General features: G+C 41.0%; 1 protein-coding gene and 1 non-coding gene across 3 annotated transcripts in view; one reads left to right on the top strand and one right to left on the bottom strand.

Moving 5' to 3' along the window:
• Positions 1–13,081, top strand: part of TMEM135 (transmembrane protein 135) — a 248,001-nt gene that overhangs the window by 130,795 nt on the left and 104,125 nt on the right. The window lies entirely within an intron of this gene.
• On the bottom strand, positions 6,562–6,668 carry LOC117803656. The gene has a single exon (XR_004627593.1). It is a non-coding gene; the product is annotated as a U6 spliceosomal RNA (small nuclear RNA).

The following is a 13,081-nucleotide window of genomic DNA, read 5'->3' as shown; positions in this document are numbered from 1 at the left end:
GAATCTGTAATAGGTTTACTTGGCCAATCTTTGTTCTATGAATGGGTGGATTGAATATTCATACAAATGACCCATCAAACCCAGGCCCTTTGGCCTAGTATTTAAGACCATCTATAATTTGTTCCTTTCTTGTGTATTCAACTTTTCTTCCTACTGCTTCCCTACAAAGTACAATATAATACTTGTTTCTATAACTATTCTGTATTCATATTGTTTCTTCTATCTGAAATGCCCTTTGTGGTTCTTTTCTGAGTTCTACCTGTTCTGCTCTACCTTCTGCATGAAATTCTCTCAGACAGTATGGAATGTACATTCTGTGAGCACTTACTCTAGTTTAAATCAGTGTTTATTATTTAATGCTAATTGTTGTTGAATTAAAATAATTTTTGCTAGTTTTGTCTGTGGCAAAAGTCAGGGACTATGTCATCTACATTCTTTGTATGCTACTGAAAGAAATGGTGGCTATGAGCCTCAGAGGAAATGAGAAGTTACATAGATGGAAGAAAATAGGTGTGGAGATAAGTTATAAGGAAGGTATGGGAACATGGTTGAAACATAGGGTGGTTTTAAGGAGTAGTGTGAAGTGAAATGGGATAGTTCCAAGATTGTTTGATGGAATGGTGGCTTTGGATTTTCGATAAGCAATGAAGACTTACTGTAGATATTTGATTAAGAATGGTATGATGAAGATGGTGCATTAGGAAAGACATGTCTGTCAATTTACTATGGATTGGGAGAAGTGAATACTAAGAAGCCAGCTAGAAGGTATTTGTAGTTATCTAGATGTTGTTGGATAGCATAGATATTTTAGGTGAAAACTAATACTTGGGAGGGGTCAGACGCTGGAGTAGGATAGAGTCATTTCCATTTCTGTAGTGGGACATAATTTAATACCACAGTTTGTGTGAAACCTTGATATTCTTTGAAAGTTTGATATAGCAAGTGATGTTACAGTCAGATTTTGAAAAAATATCAGTTAACTACTTAACATTTGTGATGCTAATGTAATGTAGGTCTTGGGGAGATGAATAAGAGGTAGTTTCTTATTTTTCAGACCTAAAAGTTGGCTAAGCATGGTAATTTGTTAGATTTTGTTCATGTTCTGTGTCCCTTCCTTGTCCTGAGTCCATATCCCATGCTCTGCCCCTCATTGTTTCTCATGCTGCTGATCAAAAGGGTGGGGAATTGGAGAATTAAGAAAACTAGTGAGTGCCTTGGTGGGTCTTTGTCTCCCCTCAGAGAGATAAAACCTCTTTGGCAGATACACTTTTTTTTTTTTAAAGATTTTATTTATTTATTTGAGAGAGAGAGAGAGAGTTAGCATGAAGTTGAGGGGAGGGGCAGAAGGAGAAGGAGAAGGAGGCTGCCCACTGAGCACATAGCCTGATGTGAGGCTCGATCCCAGGATCCTGAGATCATGACCTGAGCCGAAATCAGACCCTTAACTGACTGAGCCATCCAGCCACCCCAAGGCAGAAAGGCTTGATAGGATGAACATGGGGATATACTTTCTTACTGATTATAATAAATCTTCATTTTCCTTTTTATTACTAGACCTAACTGGTCACTTATGTTTGCACAGGTGGTTGTGAGCTACTGTTCTAATCATTTAAAATGTAATTCATTTTGTAATACTTTTACAAAGTAAAAGCTGAAACACAGCTTTGTAGTAACATTTCATAAAGTGAGGAAGTGATATGCATCTAGTTTGAAAAGTCCATACTCTGTCCCAGATTGTGGGCAAAACTTCAGAAACTGCATCTGAGAGTGATATGTAGTCATTTGTGTGAAATGTTGTGACTTAGTATTCACTAATGCTGGTGATACATGTCTGTATATAATGAATAAAAATTAAGAATTGTGGAAATTTGTCATAATTAATCTCAAATTACTCCAGGACTACAGAAAGGCAAGTGATGGTACATTTAACTCATGCAGGGATTTTTAAATGTTATGCTCTTTTCTTCCTATCTCACAGTACAGATTATTTTCATAATTGTTCAGAGATGAAGATTTATTAAATAAAATAATATAAAAACAAATCTCACAGTGAGGGCAAATTTTTCTAAAGTATCCATAATGTAACCTGTGGTAGTGTTGCTAAGAGGCTAATCAGAAACAACTGTTAGGAGTATTCACATTTAATATTAGTTTGAGAATATTTAGTACACACATATAGTATAGTTAATCAGAATAAAAAGTTTAGTGTATACAAGTTTAATCTTTAAAGGTATTTTGGCAGGATACTAATAATTTAAAACTATTCTAGCAGGAACCATTATTTTGGGGATTTTATTTTCATTTTCATTAAAGTCTTGTTTACATGTTGTTGCAATGGGTGAGTAAACTTGAAATTATCTCCATGCCTGGATTCTTTACTTTAATATATATATTTTTTGGTTTTAGTATGTATGTTAGAACCTGTGTTGGTCAGAATAGTCCACTTAAAGGTAAGGTTAATAAAAATTCTCTCTCCCTCTCTCCTTTCTCCCTGTAATGTTGAAAATTATGAAGACATGCATTTGATCTAGGCAAGGCATGAGGAGACAGTATACCTACCAAAGTAGTAGCTAGCTATCACTCTTAGGGTTTTTCTGAGTAAATTTATTGATGATACGTATGGCACAGAATGCTAGGGTAAAGGATGAGGAAAGGGAGGTAGGAAACTTTTTAGTAATTGTAGCTCAGATGTGTTTTAGTTTGAAGCCTTGGGCTATTTGTTTTGGGACATTAAGTTCTTGCATCACCAAGTTTTATGCTTTAAAATATTTTAAAGTTTTACCTGGGGTGGTGAAATTAATAATTCTGCTTTTGTATGGCCCTTGAAAGTTTTGCTGTGATCCTCTTACCTTATGGCTCTTGTTCTCTGATTCCCTGTGATCTTTGCTGTACCTGAAATAGTTAAGGAGACTTACCAGGTGTTCCTTAGATCTCTTGCTGGGATTCAAAGACCACATGTTTCTAGTTTAATGATTTGTCGTTAGGTAACATTGTTTACTTAATTGAAAGCATAAATTTTCCAGGCTGTAGTAACAGTAATCACCACCACTTATTGACCCTCGTCACTGTGCCAGGTAATGTGCTAAATGCCTTACATGCATTTATTACTTTATTAAGTCCTCAAATAGCTCAAAAGGTATGCATTCTTAGCCCCATTTTTCCAAATAGAAAACTGAGCCTCAGAGAGGCTGTCTCAGTTGCCCAAGATCACGCACACTAAGGATTTAGAACCTCAGGACTTTCCAGAATAACACACTCCAACAAACTTTGGAGTCTTAAGTTTTCAATGAAGTTGGATTTTGGTATTTCCTACAAATAATAACTTTATTACCATCACATAACTATGTACTTTTCATATATGCCTATTTTGTGAAAGATTTATCTAAAAGCTGTCATTGCTATTGCTAAGTTCTCTATCCCTGGTTTTCCATCCTTAGGCATCCTATTGTCACGGACTTAGTGAGGTCCACAGAGTAAAAAATATATCGAAGAGAATTAGGAGAAAAGACAGAAACCTAAGGAGACCCTGTAGAATTGGGGAGGCTGCAAGAACCATTACAGAATGGTACTCTCAACCATTCACTCCCTTGAGTTGGTATGCATTCTCTTCTCTTTATTCCTTTTAAAGCTCATTTAGTTGATTGGGAGGTGGAGTTTCGGAAGACAGAACTAAAGAAATCTGTTTTTAAACCACTCTTTCCTATTGAGCCCTTGTTTGTGAAGATCGCCAAGTATAAAGCATTGAAATTCTCTTGAGATAGTATAGCAGATAGTAAATAGGTAAAGAAAGGGCTCTTTGGGGGCGCCTGGGTGGCTCAGTCGTTAAGCGTCTGCCTTCAGCTCAGGGCGTGATCCCGGGGTCCTGGGATCGAGCCCCACATTGGGCTCTTCTGCTGGGAGCCTGCTTCTTCCTCTCCCACTCCCCCTGCTTGTGTTCCCTCTCTCGCTGGCTCTCTCTCTCTCTGTCAGATAAATAAATAAAATCTTTAAAAAAAAAAAAAAAGAAAGGGCTCTTTGACTTCAGAGCTGTGAGAGCTTGGGCATGTTTATTAACTTTTTTAGTATTCTCATGTAAAATGGGTATAGTGATACATATGATTTATTAAGAGGACAAAATCAGATATTATATATCTGTCTATACTATATGTCTGTATATCTCTATATCTTACATATCTGTCTGTGAAGAATAAGGCTTGATACATAGCAAACACCCAATAGCTGGTAGTGAATATTAACAGGTAATACAACTAATCTGCATAAAAGTCATTGTTTTTTTAGTAGAATGTGTAGACTTCGTTCAGTTTTGAACTGTTTAAAGATATACGGAGACAGTAAAATTTAGAAGAGTTTATTTGAGCAAATGAAAAATTTAATCGGGCAACACCAAACTGAAAGTGGCTGGGAGTGCTCTGTGGACAGGCGCGGGGAAGGGCTTTAGTACAGCAGAAATGGAAGCAATGCAAGGAAATTATTTGATTGGCTATAGCTTAATTGGGTGCCTTATTTGGGAAAACGTAGTTTGTTGATTGTTGTGATTGGTTGTTCTTAGGTTTCACTTTCTTAACCTTGAGGCATTTACAGAATTTATTCTAGCTTAGGTTTTGGCTTGTGTATGAAGGTTGCCAAAGCGTGGAGCCCCCTCAGTCTGAAGACTCTCTTGTTTAATTACTTTAACACTGCCCACTTGAGCTCTTCTGCATTTTTTTTTCTTGCTGGTAAATGGTAGTAACTTTGACTATCTCTTGTCCCAATGTGGGAGTTACAAAATGTGGATTAAAGCAGAGATATGTGATTACTCTAAAGGATCAGAACGGTTCCTAGGTCAGAATAAAATTTGGCTGAAATGTAATGGAATATAATAATAATTCTAAAGAAGGACTTTGTAAATTACAGAGGGTGTTGATCATTCATAAAAGGGAGAACTAGGAGTTGTAGATTGAAAGTTAGCAGTGCCAGTATAGTTGAGGGAATGCCATGGCCTGAGAGTATAAATGTCCTGTGTGTGATTGGTGTATTTCTCCTGATTTAATAGAATTGTGTTTTTGTTTTTGTTTTTTTGTTTTTAGCTTGACATCACTGTATATTGAATTCATCTTGCTCTGATGCTTTGTTCACCAGGAAATCTTCTGTTTATAATCCAGCTTCTTACGGAGCTTACATTTAGAATACAAGAAGAGTATTCATTAATAAGAGCCTTAGAATGTATTGTTGCTTTGGCAGTTAAGTTTTACATTGTAAATTTATAAACTACATTTTGGCTAGAGCTGTCTCTGATAGCTTGATGAATGTCAGTAAGCATTTGTAAAATGGTCTCTTTGGATACTAAGATATCAGATTCCTCTGCCTGCTGCGAGTCAAACTGGTGCCTCTCTAGTAGTGTCCCATGGAAGGTGTGCTGCCAAATTTTAATAAATACCAAACTTTTATTGTTGTTGCAACTATATAGTTCTCTTGTGACATCATACAGCAGAACATTGACCTTAATGAATCATGCAGAGTGAAAAAGTCTGAGATACCTACAGTGTGATGAGAAGCCAGCACCAAAGAATGGTCTGGGCCATTTGAGAACTCGGCCTCTACAGTTAGATGAGTATCCACTTATACTCAGAGACTCTATTGAAGGGCAACTTTCAAGCTTCCAAACCAGTAGGTCCTATATCTGTTGTTCTCTACTGGATCTCCAGCATGGTAGCATGTATTCACGAAATTTTTGTGGAATGGGTGAGTAGATTGAATATTAAGTCGGTGTTGAATAGGAGGTCAGTTGTGGACACATAAAACATAGAATACAATTCTTTTTAGAAAGACTACTTTTTTTGAGGTATGATTGACATACCAAAAGCTGTACATTAATAATGTATACAACTTGATGAGTTTGGAGATAGCTATACAGCTGTGAATTCCTTGCTACAATCAGTGCCATAAACCTATCTGTCACATCCAAAAGTTTCTACAGACCTCTTTGTTCTTTCTTTTGTGTGTGTGTGTTTTGTTTTGTTTTTGTGCAACGTGCTCTTTAATGACCTAATAAAGATACATATTTAGGCCGATAACACATCTGTTATCCTCTTCTAAAGGGTGATTTAAAAAGACCTTCTAAGCTGTTTGGTTCAGCAGCAGAAAGTCTGTATATTTGAACTATTATATCTGAACTATTACTTCGTCTTTCCTTCCCATAGCATTCCATAATGATGTAATGTTGGAAAACAGAGTTTTAGATCCTTAAAATGAGACAAACAATGAATCCTTTTATAGAAACTGTGATCCATTGCTCTATTGTAGTAGTAGTTGTAACCATGGCTGACTTTGGTGTTATTCTGAGTCTTAAATTTCTTTTTTTGTGTGTGTGTGGACAATGCTGCTATGAACATTGGGTGCATGTGGCCGTTCTCTTCACTACGTCTGTAGCTTTGGGGTAAATACCCCGTAGTGCAATTGCTGGATCATAGGGTAGCTCAATTTTTAACTTTTTTAAAAAAAATTAATTATTTTTTAAAGTTCCATGATTTATTACTTGCGTATAACACCCAGTGCACCATGCAATATGTGCCCTCCTTAATAAAAAATATGGAACGCTTCATGAATTTGCATGTTATCCTTGCGCAGGGGCCATGCTAATCCTCTCTGTATCGTTCTAATTTTAGTATATGTGCTGCCGAAGCGAGCACTGAGTCTTAAATTTCTTAATTCCGAAGTGCTTTGAGCACACAAATAGGTTGAGAACCTCAGTTCTAGACTGTGGTGAATTCTCGATGTAATGCAGTCCTGCTCGGGATCGGTGGGGCCCCTAGGTAATCTTCTCCAGGTGCCTTGCCCGTGAAAAACAGTCCTGTTTTCAAACTTCCTTTGACTTAGTAGGATTGGTAGTAGGTATGCTTAAGTCTTATTTACAGAATATCTATATTGGAAAGTTACTTCTTGGTAGGCTGTGCTGTAGGTCATCACGTGAAGTTGAGTTTCCTTTAAGAAAAACATACTACCTATGTAGTTCAGACTCTATAACACTTTTTTTGGTGTGTGTTTTCTTTTGGCTATAGCACCAGGTTATGAGGCAAATATATATATACTGGTAATTATAGTGTTTGCTTAATTAAATGGTCTTACTTTTAGTATTTAAAACATTTTCCCTTATATTACATCACTATGGAATGTTATAGGAAGGAAAAACTGAAGCTATGGGTCACTTATGCACAGTTTCTCCTGCTACAACAATTGAATGGTTCTAAGATATTTTTCAGCCAACCTTTTGGATAAAGAATTGGATAAAGATGTGTTAGCTGCCAAAATATGCATCTTTATTAGGTCATAAAAAGTATGTTCTAAGTTTTATATATCCATAGTTGATTTCCTATTCAACACTGATGGAATATATAAGGAAATATAGGAGCTAAAGAATTTTATTCTATTATTATAATTTCTATCATATATGTAAAACCAACAATTCATTGGTATTTAGTAATGCAAAATCCCAAGTTTTCTATACATTTTTGGATTCATTAAAATATTTCAAATCATCCTAGATTAAATTGTTTCTAAAAGGTGTCACATATTTCTTTCTTAACTAGAACATAACAAACAACTTAAATTGTTTGTTATTAATATTAATATGAAATATTTTATAATACCATAATATTTGTACATTTAGGACCTATCAAATTGGGTAGGGTTTGTTACTCTACACTGAATGATCTCCAGATGACTATTAATTTTGAGCTTAGCTTACTTATTATCTATTGCTGTATAGTGAACCACCCCCAAACTTAGTGGCTTCAAAACAGGAGCAGTTTTATTTACCTATAATTCTGTGCATCAGCAGTTTCGCCTGGGCTTAGCCAGGCAGGTCTTCTGCTGGTCTCTGTTGGGATCACTCACACAACTCTAATCTTCTGGTGCTTTGTGGTCTTAGATGATGTTGAGCTAGGATTCACTTCTCTGTCTCCCTGGTCTCTTCCCCTCCGCTTGGTTAGCTTTGGCTTCTTTAAACAGTGATCTCAAGGTCCCAAGAGGTGATACTGGAACCTAGGTTTGGGAGTCACACAGTGTCACTTTTGCCATATTCTGTTGATGAAAGCAAATCATAGGGCTAACTCAGGAAGGGAGGGAAACTAGTCTCTCTCCCTTTCTTTAACTCTGATGAACAGAGCAGCAAAGTCAAATTGCAAGGGGGCATACACATAGGGATGGGAGAAATTGTTGTAGCCGACTTTACAAACAATATAACATTCTTCACCAATTTCCTATTTTGCTTTATGCCTTTCTCTAACATCCCAGTCTCTTACCTTTTACAAACAATATAACATTCTTCACCAATTTCCTATTTTGCTTTATGCCTTTCTCTAACATCCCAGTCTCTTACCTTTCTGTTCTATGAATTTGCTACTACGTTTTTGAGACCACTTAACCCACATTTCTAGAATGACATGTGAATTAAGAAACAGACTTACTGTGAGAAAGGACATGAGGTAATTTACTGTAAATCAAGTACATGCTAGTTGTGGCATCTCTTTTGGGCTCTGAACTTTTTTTTCCCCCCAAACTATGTGTCAAGATAGTGTTTCCTGAGATATTCTCATGTAGAGTTTTGCAGAGCCTCTCCAGAACTACTGTATGGCATGGCATGGGAGACAAAACAGTACCTCAAGCAGAGCATTTCTACTTAATTTATTGTACTTATGAAGGTTTTTACAGATTTGATTCCATTTGAACAAAGATTTTCTTTGTTTGAAAAACAAAACTTTTATTTTATTTTATTTTTATTTTTTTATTTTTTTAAAAAGATTTTATTTATTTATTCGACAGAGATAGAGACAGCCAGCGAGAGAGGGAACACAAGCAGGGGGAGTGGGAGAGGAAGAAGCAGGCTCATAGCGGAGGAGCCTGATGTGGGGCTCGATCCCACAACACTGGGATCACGCCCTGAGCTGAAGGCAGACGCTTAACCGCTGTGCCACCCAGGCGCCCCAAAACTGCCGTTTTAGGTATTTAGACTTATTAACCGGCTGGGTTTTGGATAGGTGAGGTTAATTATACAGTCAAAACACAAACGATTTAAAGTCTTATGAAAATACTTTTGCCTTAAGCCATTTCTAAAATATATTTTCTCAATGGGAAAGTTGTGTGCTTTAGTTTTATCAGACACTTTAAAAATGTATTCTAGAAATTTAGCAGTCCAAAATTCAAAGCACCAATTAACAAAGAAAAAAAATGAAATTTTACAAAATTAAGGACTAACATCTAAGAAAGCAGTGAATACAGTAAAACAGCAAAATGAAGAGTCTTAGTATGTTTAAGGAATATATATCATTTAGCCCAGCAATGAGGGAGATCTTTTTTAAAAAGAATTTAAAACTTTATCAGAATTGAATGCAATTTAAATGAAAAGGAAATAATTAGGAAAAAAACCCGTTATTCCTTAAGTTATAGGTGTATTTTTGAGGATATGAAAGCTTAAATGAGAAGAAAAAAAGGGTTTATAAATGTTGCTATAAATGCATATGTGATCCAGGTTTGGACCTGTCTGGAGCTGAAAGATAGTCCAATTACTCTCTTCCTCCATAGAATGTATTGGGTGACTCCTTTACCATTGAGTACCTAAAAAATTGATTGAGAATGTTTAAGTGTCCCTTGTAGTTCTGACCTACAGAGGGATGAAGTATGAGTTTATCATCTTTGAAGGACAGGTTTTGTGGAAGGTTCCTTTTTTTTTTTCTTTTTAATGAACTAGAAATTACAGGTGTAATTTAGAGAAGGTAGATTTCAGTGCAGTGATGAGGAAGAATTTTCAAATAGAAGTGTCCAAAAAATGGATCTGGTTGCCTGGCAAAGTTGAGAGTTTTCTCATTCTAGGAAAATTTTAAGCAAAAGCTGTATCGTGATCTTTTATGGTCATCACGGAAGGGACTCATGAAGCAGAGAACTGGTTAGACTAGATAGTTCTCAGGGTTTTATCAGTACTTAAGATTATATGAGAGGTCCACCTAAAAAATCTGTAAGGCTTCCTCTAGTTCGGTGGTTTCAGCTGGGCGCAATTTTGAACACCCTCCCAGAGATAGTTGGTAATGTTTGGAGACATTTTTGGTTGTCCTCCCAGGTGTTGGGAGTGCCATTGTCATCTGGTGGGTAAAGGCCTTAGATGCTGCTGAACATTCACAGTGCACAGGACAGCCTCCCACTTCCCAGCCCCTAACGACAAAGAATTGTCTCCAGTGCCAAGGGTGAGAAACTCTGGGATTTGGTTCTGCAGATCTGGCAGAGTGAGTGATTTAGACTGTTGTCTGTTTGCTCACTGAGACTGGTCTGAGCCTGAAGTGATTAGTCCAGCTCGTGCTGGCCTCAGGCAAAAGTGGGAAGTAGGAAACAATTGTTTTCAACAGCTCCTTATCCTGCCCTTCACATTGTCAATTCCATTGCTCCCATGCTCTGTAAGGTCCACCTCTTACCAACCTCCCCGGCCTGCCTTCTCTAATGACTCTTGATCTCATCAAACTTAGCTCCCTTTGGTCCTATTTCTTCAACATCTCTTCTCTATTACCTAGATAATAGAAAAATGTATATACCGGGGTGAGGAGTTAAGATGGCGGAGGAGTAGGGAACCCCTTTTTCAGCCGGTCCCCTAGTTGAGCTGGATAGGTACCAGACCAGCAGGAACATCCACGGAATCAGCCTGAGACGCAGGAAGATACATCTGGATCCCTACAAATGAACATCTCCAGCGCTGAGTATTGAGGTACGAAGTGGGGAGCCGTGAAACCGCGCACAGATATCGGAAGCTAAACAGAAGGGGGAGGGAGCTGCTGTGTCAGAGCCCTGGGAAACGGTAGCCACCTGCACGGGGGAGCGGGCGGACCGCGGACCCGCACCCTTGAGACAGCAGATGAGACCGTGAGCTGGGAGCGCGCGCTACCAAGCATCTCACGGAACTCTGGAACTCCGGTGTGCTCACTGGATCCAGACTGAGACCGGGAGCTCCGGGAGCGCGCACGGGGCGGCTGGCGGGCCATCTGCACCGGGGAGCGGGCGGACCGCGGACCTGCACCCTCGAAACAGCAGACTGAGACCGTGAGCCAGGAGCGCGCGCCACCAAGCATCTCACGGACCTCCGGAACTCCGGTGTGCTCACTGGATCCAGACTGAGACCGGGAGCTCCGGGAGCATGCGCGGGGCGGCTGGCGGCTGGCCGGCCACCTGCACGGGGGAGCAGGCGGACTCGCGGTCGGCACCCGCGAGACACCAGACTGAGACCGGGAGCTCCGGGAGCGCGCACGGGGCGGCTGGCGACTGGCGGCTGGCAGGGTTAGAAACACAAAGGACAGAGACGCGCCGGCCCTTGAAGTGAGGGCTGGGACGCCGGGTGTGGGGCGCACAGCCCGGAATGCTGCAGGGTTGAGCAGCACCAACAGAAACAGAGTTAAAGTGGCCAGAACATCAGTGGAGAACGATCCGCGATCCTCTGTTCGGAGACAGAGGCTGAATTTCGGCTGCTGCTGCTCTGACTCTCAGAAGAGGCATAGCAGACTGCCAGGGAAAGCCGCCAGAGAACAAAAGCCCGGAAATACTGGCTCACAGGGTGCCCATCCCCATCGCCCCTCGCAGGGGACAGGGAGACTCTACCCAAACAGGGTTTCCTGAGTACCGGCGTGGCAGGCCCCTCCCCCAGAAGGCAGGCTGAAAAATCAAGAAGCCCACAACCCGGAGCACCTGAGTGGTGCAGTCATTAAGCGCCTGTCTTCGGATTAGGGTGTGATCACAGCGTTCCGGAAGGAGTCCCTCATCGGGCTTCTCCGCTGGGAGCCTGCTTCTTCCTCTCTCACTCCCTGCTTGGGTTCCCTTTCTTGCTGACTGTCTCTCTCTCTCTCAAATAAATAAATAAACTCTTTAAGGAAGAANCTGTTCGGAGACAGAGGCTGAATTTCGGCTGCTGCTGCTCTGACTCTCAGAAGAGGCATAGCAGACTGCCAGGGAAAGCCGCCAGAGAACAAAAGCCCGGAAATACTGGCTCACAGGGTGCCCATCCCCATCCCCCCTCGCAAGGGACACAGAGACTCTACCCAAACAGGGTTTTCTGAGTACCTGCAGGCAGGCCCCTCCCCCAGAAGGCAGGCTGAAAAATCAAGAAGCCCACAACCCGGAGCGCCTGAGTGGCGCAGTCACCAAGCACCTGTCTTCGGATTAGGGTGTGATCACAACGCTCCGTAAGGAGTCCTTCATCGGGCTTCTCCACCGGGAACCTGCTTCTTCCTCTCCCACTCCTCTGCTTGGGTTCCCTTTCTTGCTGACTGTCTCTCTCTCTCTCAAATAAATAAATAAACTCTTTAAGGAAGAAGCCCACATCCCTAAGATCTCTATAAAACAAGGGCGCACGGCCTGGGTCCCAGTCAACACTTGGGCTCTGGACAACCCTGCAATCTCTCTTCATCAGAATGACGAGAAGGAGAAGTCCCCCCCAGCAAAGAAAAGATAATGAGTCTGTGGCCTCTGCCACAGAATTGGCCTCGGCCACAGAATTAATACATATGGNGCCCCTCGCAGGGGACAGGGAGACTCTACCCAAACAGGGTTTCCTGAGTACCGGCGTGGCAGGCCCCTCCCCCAGAAGGCAGGCTGAAAAATCAAGAAGCCCACAACCCGGAGCGCCTGAGTGGCGCAGTCACCAAGCACCTGTCTTCGGATTAGGGTGTGATCACAACGCTCCGTAAGGAGTCCCCTCATCGGGCTTCTCCGCTGGGAGCCTGCTTCTTCCTCTCTCACTCCCTGCTTGGGTTCCCTTTCTTGCTGACTGTCTCTCTCTCTCTCTCTCTCTCTCAAATAAATAAATAAAATCTTTAAAGGAGAAGCCCACATCCCTAAGATCTCTATGAAACAAGGGCGCACGGCCTGGGTCCCAGTCAACAACTTGGGCTTGGACAACCCTGNAGGGGCGCCTGGATGGCACAGTGGTTAAGCGTCTGCCTTCGGCTTAGGGCGTGATCCCGGCGTTATGGGATCGAGCCCCACATCAGGCTCCTCTGCTATGAGCCTGCTTCTTCCTCTCCCACTCCCCCTGCTTGTGTTCCCTCTCTCGCTGGCTGTCTCTATCTCTGTC

Source organism: Ailuropoda melanoleuca, chromosome 8, assembly GCF_002007445.2.
Source record: "Ailuropoda melanoleuca isolate Jingjing chromosome 8, ASM200744v2, whole genome shotgun sequence".
NCBI lineage: Eukaryota > Metazoa > Chordata > Mammalia > Carnivora > Ursidae > Ailuropoda > Ailuropoda melanoleuca.
This window is presented reverse-complemented; position numbering and strand designations above follow the sequence as displayed.